The sequence below is a fragment of the Panicum virgatum genome, chromosome 8K (genome assembly GCF_016808335.1).
Source record: "Panicum virgatum strain AP13 chromosome 8K, P.virgatum_v5, whole genome shotgun sequence".
NCBI lineage: Eukaryota > Viridiplantae > Streptophyta > Magnoliopsida > Poales > Poaceae > Panicum > Panicum virgatum.
In genome coordinates, this window is record NC_053143.1 from 40710297 (window position 1) to 40722358 (window position 12062).

Here is a 12062-nt window from a genome sequence, read left to right on the forward strand (position 1 = left end):
AGCAACCGTCTCGATTAATATATTTTGCGGGGCGGTTTTTTAACCGTTTTGGTTAATAAAAAATGACCGCCTTGGTTAATCGAAGGCATTAACCGAGGTGAGTTTTTAATGTGCCCACCTTCGAGCAATTTTAAAGCGCCTCGGTTAATGGAATTTTGTAGTAGTGCACCATACATCACCGCTGATGCCAAAGTTTCACTACGTGATATTACTGATACATTTTCTCAATTGGTACAGGAACTGAAAAGTTCTGTACAGAACTATAGGAGGTAAGCTATTCTTAGCAGAGTGTGGTGAAAAGGATGAGGGACATTGTTGTCACTACTAGGTTTACAATATTTCTCAAGGGCATTTTTTGATCAGCAGACGGTTATTAGTTCTCATGTAGAATTTTCTCAAACTGCCAAGGTTTTTTAGTCTAATTAAGATATCTCCCAAGAGTCATTTAGTAAGGCGCTGACGATGATAGCTTTCAGAAACTGCAAAGACATGTTCATGGCCTGTTAATACTCATCCCATTGTCGAAGATAGCTCCATTTGAACTTCAAGACCTATTGTCTTTTTGGGCTTAAATCTAGGCCTACCTCCGAGGATTAATTCTCATATACTTGGTGTAGTGACTCTTTCTCAAGCCAGAAAACCTTAAAGCGTCACTTATCAAAGCCATCCTTCCCCTTTGTTCAACTGTTTGTTCAAATGTCTTTGCAATGCAAGTTCGATATCATGCATGAACTACATCATCTCCATCAAGACCTTGTGGGCAAGAAACCTGATGGTCGGTGTTGTAGAGAAAAGACTAAAGAGTAAAGAGAATCCAGAAGCCCAGACTTGACGTACTCGGGCCCAACCTAGCTTGCAGCCCAAGTAGGCCGCGCCCAAATTCAAGGCAGTAGCGTGTATTTTTTTTTTTTCGATGACTCAAATTTTCTTTCCCTTCATGCTTGCGTTTGACAGGCAGGATTTGATCATAAGTTCAGAATCATATGGATTTAGGGAGATCATATCGTACAAACCTGTATAAACAATCCTGTTCATGAGTAGTACGGTGAAGATTATTACGATACTTCTGAAAAGGGCTAGAAGCTAGGATCGAAACAATTCTGATGCAATCCCCTTCAATCACTGTATTTCTTCAATCGCTGTATTTTGCCCACTTCACGGCGTATCACTCTTCTGGGTCGGTCGCTCTGGGGACTCGACAGCCGCAGCGAGGACAGGCCAAGAAGGTCGGGCGGTGGCAGCCCAGCAGTCGCTGCAGAGAACGACGACACCGGCGAAGAAGACGACAACGACCCGGCTTCGCCACGGCCGTCGTCGCCGTCGGCTCCTCGCCGGTCTCCTCCTCCGGCAGCGCCGCTGCTACTGCTACCTGCTGCTTGTTCACCAACAGGGTTAGTTCAAGTTCAATCAGGATGACGCGCACTAAGGAATCTATGCTGGGGTCAGTTCATACCTTGTGCAGGACATTCGCCCAGCGCAATTTCCAGATGCTTCTTCTGGGGCATCATGTTGTTTCTACACAGCAACTTTTTTTGTTTCATCAGCAATTACTGGAGCTTCAAAGATTGGATCATTCAGTAACAAACTCAAGCAGTCAGCAATTACTACTACTACGGTCACTTGTTGATAGTCGATAGAAAACCGAAACTAGAGGATGAACATGAACTGTGTAAGTGAGCAAGTTGACGGCGCTTGGTTTGATACCTGAAAGCAAGGAACACGAGGCACTGTGCCCGGAGCTGCTTCAGCTGCTGCTCCGTGAACGCCGCCGCCAGCGAGGGGCGAGAGGAAGAGGACGGAAGCATGCTTGCCTGCCTCTCTTCTCTGCAACGGAGGCGTCAGTATCTGGCTGTCTGCTACTCTGCTTCTTCTTGGCTACAATCCCTATGTCCTTGTAGTGAAAATTGCCATTCGTACCTGATTTGTCTAATCTGGCCTGCGGCTATCCGATCGAGACAGAAATTTATAATATAGAGATATGGTTGATGCTCTTGTTCACCTTGGACCGGTTCTGAGCTTCTGATGCACGGCACTGGAGGGTAAAGAACACGAGAATTTTACTGGTTCAGGATAAACGGTGAATGCAGACAAAAATGCAATGGAACTTTTATATTATACATGCCAACAGTATAAGTCTTCTTCAGTCTGGACAGCATAATAAGCGCTTGCATCTGAAGCATTTACTTTTCATAAACTGAACTTTTAATTTAGAACAGACAGAGACGCCCCCTACTATCGAAATTTTTTTATTTTTAATATATTTTTTACTCAAATTACAGATTAATACTCTGCATTGTAGAAATTTCAAAACTAGATCATGATCGTTTTCTCGTTGGACGAAATCTAAATTTCGTCTACGTGGCCGACGAAATATGCTAATTTTGTCTATTGGATAGACGAAATATTATTTTCGTCCACCCATTCGACGATTTTATGTGGGCCCAGAGTATTTTGATGTATTTCGTCTGAACAGTGGACGAAACAAATTTTCGTCTGGCCGATGGACGAAATTTTGGTTATATCGTTGTACCCGTGGACGAAATAAAATTTCGTCTAACAGTCAGACGAAAATTGCTTATTGGCCCGTGAGCCATCCTCTCTCTCTCAGAATTTCCTCTCTCACCCGTCCTCCCTCGGCTCTCTCTCTCTCGCGGCGGCGTGGGTAGTCGGCAGCAGGGCGCGGCGGCAGGCGGGCTCCCGGTGCGCGGGTGGCCGCGCGGCAGCAGGCCGAGGTGGGCGCAGCGGCAGGCCGTGGCCGGGCGCGGCGGCAGGGCGAGGCCGTCCGCGGCTGCCGGGCGAGGCCGGCGGCGGGCGGGCCCCGGCGCGCGGGAGGCCGGGCGAGGCCGGCGAGCGGCGCTAGCTGCCGCGGGATCTGGGCCGCGCTGCGCCACACTCCAGGCCAGCCGCAGCAGGCCAGCGGCGGGAGCAGAGAGGTGGAGCACGGCACGGCAGGAGCAGCCGCCTAAGGTAAAAAAAAAAAATTATTCGATTGTTTCGTTAGTTCTCTGAATACATGTCTTGGGCTAGAGGCTAGGAGAGAAGAATATAGGTTCTCATGAATTTTGATCCTATCTTGACTAGTTAGACTGTTCCAAGATTTTTGGTTTGATAGAAATCGTTAATGCCTGAATACGTAACATGTTTGAATTTTAGCATTGCAGCACTATATAATTTAAGGAGTACGTCAAGTAAAATCTATAAGATTCGGAAAATAGCATTCAAGATCAATGGTAGTGAATATGATAAATTTATTTGTAGAACACCAAAATATAACTGGAACAGCCAGGGTGCATTCTGACCGGGGGATTTACCTAAAGAACAATATAATTATAACTGATTGTGGTTTTGATATGAACAACAGAGCACCCATATTTTCTGACAAGTACTGAAAATGCTATTCATGACCTTTACCGTAGATAAGGTTCTATTATCGGAATTATCTGACCAGAAAAGATGGCATACTTTTCATATGTTTGTCTTCAGACTCGGAATTTCAAATTAGCATATCCAGGCCTAACAACGATGTTTAGATTTAATATGATATGTAGTCCATTAAATTCTTCTTTTCCAATCTATAACTAATAGTCTAAATTTGTAGCAGGTTGTAGCAATGTTAGGTATAAATCAGATTCGAATATATTATGGTCAGGGAGAGGTAGTTAATGGGCCGTCGAGGGCTGATTTAGGTCCTTTTCCTCATATCACCGTTGATCATCCGCACCCTGAGAGTGCGAGCATAAGGGATCTGAAGGATTGGTTTATGGCGATGTTTCAACTAGATGCAAATCAGTGTTCGGTCACGGTTCATTGCCTGTATATTACAGGCATTAATCCAGTCGTATATGAACTTCGAGTTGCAGACCGAACATATAAGTGGAGACAATGGGTAGAGTGGTGTAGGCGGTGCAATATTCTGTTAACTATTCTTGTGCAGCCATGTCTAAACGAGGTGTTATGTGAGGCAAGCTCATCGCAGCCGGTTGAGAACGAGAGTGCCTGCTATGGTGATGTGTCTGTGGACCAATTACAGATTATATAGGAACATGAGACTGAAAGGGAGCAAATTGATGTTGATGGTCTGGCTAATGGTGGAGAAACAGTCGAAGCGATTGTTGAAGATCTAGCAGCCGTTGACCGCAACGCCATTCACGAAGAGGAAAACCTGAATATGGAAGATGAGATGGACGACGACAATGAAGATGATGATAACCTGGGTAGTCAGGCTCCGATTCCTGAGGAATGGAATAGGCCTGATCAATCGAGAATGGAAGCTATGGACATGCAGAAGTATTCGTACCAATATGGTTGTAGCATGATTCAGCCGGGTCAATTATTTCCTAATAAGCAAGAATTGAAGGACACAGTTTCACGGTGGGCGGTGAAGTCATTAAGGGAGGTGTATGTTAAGGTTTCAAGCCCATCAAAATATAGTGTGAAGTGTAGGGCCACGGGATGCACGTTCTACGTACACGCGCATGTGCCGAAGAATGAGATCCATTGGGTTGCCTCTATCGTGCAGAATCACAGCTGCACGTTGCAGAACTTAGGTAAGAGGCATTGTAATTTGACAGCGTCTCTTATTGCAAATGAACTATATAGTGAGATAATCGAGAAGAGAGACATGGAGTGCTCATTCATCCAGCGATCAGTTCGCCGGCAATTCAAATATGACATTACATACCAGAAAGCTTGGCGGGCCAAACAGATTGCACTTGAGAAGCGTTGGGGCTCATATGAGGCCTCATATTGTAACCTCCCTCATGTGCTTGACATCTTGAAGGAAAGGAACCCTGGCACATACACTGCATTCAAGGAATCGGTGTACAACGGACAGGCAAATGTGTTTAGACATGCGTTCCTATCTTTGGGCCCTTGCATTGAGTCATTCAAGCATTGTGGACCAGTGCTTTGTGTGGATGAGACCTTCTTGACGGGGAAGTATAAAGGTCAATTATACCCATCTGATCATTTGCAATTTAAATATAGGATTATTGCATTCTTGCCCCTGTTTTAAACTCAAATTGCGATTTTACTCCCACTTTCTTTCACTTTACGTTTTTACCCCTACTGTTTCATCGTGAAGCCTCCGTTACCCCTGAAATTCACTCTGTTAGCTGCAGCCAAGATTTAGAGAATTTAACTACTACAAAAACAATTTGTAGGAATTTTCTGGTTTTTAGAGGCGGTTCATCCCTTCACCCGCCCCTAAAAATGAGCGCCATTTTCAGAGGCGGTTAATGGCGTCACCTGCCCCTAAAAAGAGCATTTCTATGAGCTAGTGATGCCATGACCCGCCCTCTAAAAATGTTAGAATTTGTAGGGGCGGGTCATGGCCTCATCCATCCCTAAAAGTGCATTTTTAGAGGGTGGCTAATGGCATGGCCCGCCCCTACAAATGGTTCCACATAAAAAAACTTGATAATTTTTTCATACGATCTTTGATGAAGTCAAACTTTATATCAAAATTGTAGAGAATGACGAGGAGATCTAAAACTTTATAATTGATAACTTTTTTATTTAAGATAACTCAATGGGCTAAAAAATTATTATACGTTCTCTAATAGCTATAACTATATTGTATCTCATGTAACTCAAGTTATACTTTAAGGTTTCCACAATCTTAACTTAAATATACACTTAGATATATTTGGTTATATTTTTTGTTTCTATAGTTCACAATAACCATATTGCTGAAGTTTTACATTTTTTTAATTTGTTTTTCTATATGTAAACAATTAAATGAATTTTTAAATAAAATACAAAAATATTTTTAGGGGCGGGTGGGGCCCTGCCCCTGAGAATCTATTTGTAGGGGCGGGTGAGGCCCTAACCCGTCCCTACAAAGCCTTTTCCAAATTTTGTAGAAAAATCATTTAGTCCATAATAAATGGTAAAACACATCAAAAAATTGTGAAATTTTTAACATAAGCATATTCTGATAAGTAGAACATAAGAAAAACATCAAAATCACATTGCAGTGTATATTATCAATAAAAGTATTGAAACCACAATGAGTACCTAAGTCGCACTACTATCTCATACAACTCAAGGCTAACTATATGTTTTCCACACTATTAAAGACTAAACATGTTGAATTGTATTTTTTATATTTTTCACTAGTTCTACAGGTCATTTCATGTTTATGGTAAAAATTTCACATTTTTAAGTGTTTTGTAGTTTTATTTGAATTAAATGAATTTTCAAAAAAAATTGAAAACCAGTCAGAGTAAAATAGCTGGAGTATTCGGGATATAGATCGGATGCCCGAACCCATTTCCGGAGTATCCGGGCTTATACCCGAAGCATCTGGAATATAGATACGATGTCCGAACCCATTTCCGGGGCATATATGCGAAGTATCCCAGATATAGAAGTTTCACATTTTTTATTTATTTTGCTATATGTAAACACAATTAAATGAATTTACAAATAAAACACAAAATTATTTTAGGGGCAGTTGATGGCGTCACCCGCCCGTACAAATCAATTTTCAAGTTAATATAAAAGAATAGCATACTCCATAGAATCACAAGTGACTATATAGTGTGGTGGTAAGATATGCGTGAGGCTTGAGGTTGTGGTGGGCGGTTAGCATGGATATTTTTTTATTTTGCTGTTTTTGAGTTTTTTTTCTAATTTTTTATATTTTGAAAAATAATTTGTAGGGACGGGTCATGAGTTCACCCGTCCCTAGAAATCATTTGTAGGCGCGGGCATGGTACTCGTCCCTACAAATTCGATTTTTAGATGCCTTAAAATAGTTTTTTACCTACCCCTAAAAATACTTTTTGTAGTAGCGATTCTAGTAGTGAATTCGCTCCTACGGGAGTCGAATCAAGAGCTATTAGATGCTACACAGGTGCTCTAACCACTAGCCAATGTAACACACAAATAAAAAGGAACATTGCCAGATGATTAATTTGGTTGCGAATAGCTCATATATACGTCCTCTTTGGTTAAAGATAGGAGCTGCAATGATTCTACACCATATATAAGGGGAGTAGATAGCTGCTATAATCATTTTAACACCATATTAAGAGGTCCCAATCATTAACTTCTATCACATTGCAGTGTATATTATCAATAAAAGTGTTGAAATCACAGTGAGTACCTAAGTCACACTACTATCTCATACAACTCAAGGCTAACTTTGTGTTTTCACACTATTAAAGACTAAACATGTTGAATTATATTTTTCATATTTTTTACTAGTTCTATATGTCATTACATGCTTATGGTAAAAGTTTCATGTTTTTAAGTATTTTAAAGTTTTATTTGAATTAAATGAATTTTTAGAATAAATTTGAAAACCAGCCAGAGTATCTAGAAAAATAGCTGGAGTATCCGGGCTTATACCCGGAGTATCCGGGATATAGGTTGGATGTCCGAACCCATTTCTAAAGTATCCGGGCATATACCTGAAGTATCCCCGATATAGAAGTTTCACATTTTTTTGATTTATTTTGCTATATGTAAACACAATTAAATGAATTTACAAATAAAATATACAATTATTTTTAGGAGCAGGTGATGGCATTACCCGCCCCTACAAATCAATTTCTGAGTTAATACAAAAGAATAGCATACTCCATAGAATCACAAGTGACTGCGTAGTGTGGTGGTAAGGAAGAACCGCGTGAGACTTGAGGTGGTGGTGGCCGGTTAGCAGAGATATTTTTTTCTTTTTTATTTTGCTGTTTTGAGTTTTTTCTATTTTTTTCATATTCTGAAAATTGATTTGTAGGAATGGGTCATGGGTTCACCCGTCCCTACAAATCATTTGTAGGCACGGGCATGTTACTCATCCCTAAAAGTTCGATTGTTAGATGTGGAAACTAGGGGCGAGTATCACACCCACCTCTAAAAATATTTTTACCCGCTCCTAAAAATAATTTTTATAGTAGTGATTCTAGTAATGAATTCGCTCCCACGAGAAGTCGAATCAAGAGCTATTAGATGCTACTCAGGTGCTCTAACCACTAGGCTATATAACACACAAATAAAAAGGACTATTGCCAGATGATTAACTTGGTTGCGAATAGCTCATATAGATAGGTGCTGCAATGATTCTGCACCATATATAAGGGGAGCAGATAGCTGCTATAATCATTTTAACACCATATTAAAAGGTCACAATCATTAACTTCTAAAACCAAAAGGTAGCAATTATCTCAGCCGCCTCATCCCCCGCATCGCCCCAGGGCGTCGGGCGGATCGCCTCTGCGCCGCGGTTGCCGCCTGCCGCCGCCGAGCCCCCGTCTCCTCTCGTCTCCGGCCTCCCAGCCAGTGGCAAGGGGGCGGGTCTCTTGAAGATCTACTTTATCGTTAATTTTTTTCAATAATTTTTTTTGAGTAAATTACACTCACCATACAACAACTTGGCAGGTGGGTGCAAATTGGTTCAACAACATGTAAAATGCTTAATTTAGTATAATAACTTGACAACTGGGCGCATATTAATCCAACAACTTAGAAAATGCTTAATTTAGTGCAATAACTTGGTGCATTCAGAGTCCAAACCTTACTCGACAATGTATTTGCTAACGTCAGGTCATAATAAATAGTAAACAGTATATTCACGTGAGAACGTATTATTTGACTATAAATTTTCAATGTCGCAATGGACACCAATAATTTTATTCTCAGAATAAATTAATTATGGTTTTATTAAAATAATTTATTATTTAACCACCATTACAACAACAACATATTAAGCACAGTAGATGAATGTCAATAATTCTTAAATTTAATAACTAAAAATTTCTGATTGTGATTTGCTACTTTTCAACTATGTACAATTTTTTATTAGTTCAAATAATTCAAATTCAATCAAGTTTTAGAATTACACCATTAACATCACTGAAACACTGAAGTCGATAAGAGAGACCTTGAAACCCTAGGTTTCTTCTGCGCTTCTGCTCATGTATTCAACTATGCTCAAGTTTGTTTCTGTTTATTACATTATTTAGCTCATTTTGCATTCTTACGAATATAGGAGGCTTTAAAAATATATGTACCAAGCTCCTAAAAGATATCAATAATTTGTATCAACATATTATTTTTTTAGCTTAACAGTGCATATAATCAAACATATCGAAAATAGTGAGGGTGGAATTTTCAATATTGAATATCAAATTAAATAGTTTTAATCAAATTATATCACTATACAAAAATAATTAATGTAAAGACAAAACATTGTAAACACTTAGGCTTCTTATCTTGTCCAAGTACATTTCCACGCATGCGCAACTCAAAAATCAATGGTCAAATAATATTTAATAATTTGTCCCAATGTGAATATACTCTTTATTGAGATCTTGCATTAGTTACATAGCCATGTAATATTTGGACTGTGAATGCACCTATTTGCCAAGTTATTGCATTAAATAAGGTATTTTATAAGTTGTTGGAGCGATTTGCACCCACCTGTCAAGTTATTGCACTAAATTGAGCATTTTATAAATTGTTGGATCAATTTGCACCCACCTGACAAGTTGTTGTATAGTGGGTGCAATTTACTCCTTTCTTTTCCTCCAGAATAATTAAGTTAGACCTTAGATTGTCTTTTCGATGTTTCCGATCTGGCTTTCTATGTCGTATTTGATCTTCTCCGGTGGATGTGTCGTTTTCTTCGGAGACGTCGCATTCTTCATTGAGGGATCGAGGTACGTTGGCCAAATCCTCTTTGAGGAGGAATTGGATATGTTTTCCCCTCTGGTGGAATCGTCTTTTCGGTCGCTGGTGCTACTACTGGCGGCGGCGGATCTGCTCTTCCGGCCGTCATTGGTAATGGCTAATGGCGGCGACGGATCTTATGTTCGGTTCAACCTTCAGAAGATATGGTCGATGTGCTTTCGGCGCCTTTTACTCCCTACAATGGTTGAGCATACAGCGCCTCTTTTGCAGCCTCCACAGAAGATTGGGTTTGCAGTTCCATCTAGGATATAGCTAGAATAAATTGAAGTCCAGCCCCTGCCAACCCTCTATAAATCCGGAACACATTGGCTCTCTCTAGGCAAGGCAAATACCCTGCACATACAGCCATGTCGTTCATCAAGAACCTAGCGGTCGCTTGCTTCACCTTGGCCCTGCTCAGCGCATCATATTATGGTGCTGAGTCCGACTGCTGACACGCAGGAGAACATCGCGCCATCAGGTATCCATACTGCTACGATTGGGACAGGACCAAGTGCAAGTCTGACAAGACGTGCCTCGCCATCTGCCTGGGAAAGAAAGGCAACTACATCAGCGGCGGCTGCTCCATGTTGACGCGATCATGCTACTGCACCTAGCGATGTGACGACACTGCTCCAGCCGGCCCCCATGGCGCGGCCACGCCGGGACCAGCACTGGCTTGAGACGCCGGCGAGAGCGATGGTGGGATGGCGCTTAGTGGTGATGGAGAGAGCATTTTAATCAGTCAAGCCGAACATGTGTAGCGCCAATTGCGTGCAAATAAATTTGAGTGGACTAATAATATGTTCGTATCAGTACTTGACTTTTGCTTTGATTTGGATGGTTTTGCGCTGATTTGAAATTCATCCATGGATCTAAAATTTCTACAAATATATACACTTGATAAGACTAATCCGAGCAGGCACCCCACCGCGACAACGGGCACCAATAAAACAAGGCCCCAGCAAGCAGTAATCTATACCTCTTACTAAAGCGAGTAATATTTCCATACAAATTTTTGGTTTGGTACGTTGGTTTGGTCCACCTGTGTTATTGACAGGTGGGTTTTAGTCCATCCCGTATGCGAGTCAGACCAACTCCCTCCATCCACGACTCGATCACGTAGATCTTTATAAATTAACACACGGACACCAATATGTATCCAATACATATACCAATTTTGTCTGTAGCAACGCACGGACATAAATACCTAGTACATATTAATTCGAATATAGATATAATGGCTTGTCGCGTCTATGATCTATCCCTTGCTACTAACAATACGCTAGAAACACCTAGATTTTTTTCCTCGACCGATCACACTTTGGGACCAGTTGTAGAAATACCTAGGGGGGAGCCCGTGCAACCACTCGATCTAGGAAATAATTAGGTATATCCAGATAGCTCTTGGCGGAGAGCCCCTGCGTGGCCCGCACTTATCCACTCGCGCAAATAAAAAAAAGAATGCTCGTCCCTCTCATGTATGCCCCTCCGCTGAGCTTGCCGCCGCCCTCCACCTCGCCGGCTCCCTTACTCTCCTTCCACACTTCGTCTAAATCTGCGACGTGCGCCCCTCCGTCCACCACCACCAGCCTCCACAACTGCCTTCTTCCTCTTCTCTAGCCCCAACCTTCTTCCTCCTCTCCGGCACCGCCGGCCTCCACCACTGCCCATGACTAGCGGCGACCTCGCCGTCGGCCGTCCGCCCACCTCCAGTCACAGCCCCCTTCACCGCCCTTCCTCACTACTCCTCTTCCTCACCCCCACTGTCGGCCCCACACACCGAAGATCCTCTACCACCCGACCGGCGCCATCGCCACCCAGCCTCACCGTCCACAACCCGCCACCTCCGTCGGGCTGGCCACCTCCCACGGCCATCCCTCTAAAGCTGCCGGCCATGGAGCCCTCCCCACAACCCAACTCCTAAAACCCAGAACCCTAACCCCACTGACCTCCACCGCCACCCACGTGCCGCCGCCGACCGCCCTGCCCCCCCCCCCCCCCCCCTCCCGGCCCACCCGTGGTCGCTCGTCAGTGAAGAAGGCGTAACCTCGGTTCTTTTTTTTCTCCCTTGTTACTTCCCTGTGTGTATTCTGCAAAGTTATAAAAGGGCTCTCTAGTTAGTACTAAATAGAGAGGGCTCTCCATGTAGCATTTAGGTTCTTGGAGATTAGCGTACGTAAATAACCGGTCCTGAAGTTCAGAGTTTCTGCAATCGATTGCTAGTACAGGCCAGCCGTGGAAATGAGCTTATCGTGGACCGTGGCTAGAAGAGGGATTCCAGGACCAGACCGCATAGCTAGTGCACTACTGTAGAATTGGTCATTGCAAACAGCCTATCACCGCCGGTTTGAAGCCTGAAAATTCATGCCACCCTTATTATAAAT

At 42.5% G+C, this 12062-nt stretch overlaps 1 long non-coding RNA gene across 1 annotated transcript; it reads left to right on the top strand.

The window, feature by feature from the left end:
• The first annotated feature begins 2613 nt into the window (after nt 1-2613).
• On the top strand, nt 2614-10541 carry LOC120644673. Its single transcript, XR_005663907.1, has 2 exons — nt 2614-2967; nt 3602-10541. It is a non-coding gene; the product is annotated as an uncharacterized LOC120644673 (long non-coding RNA).
• Nucleotides 10542-12062: the final 1521 nt, after the last annotated feature.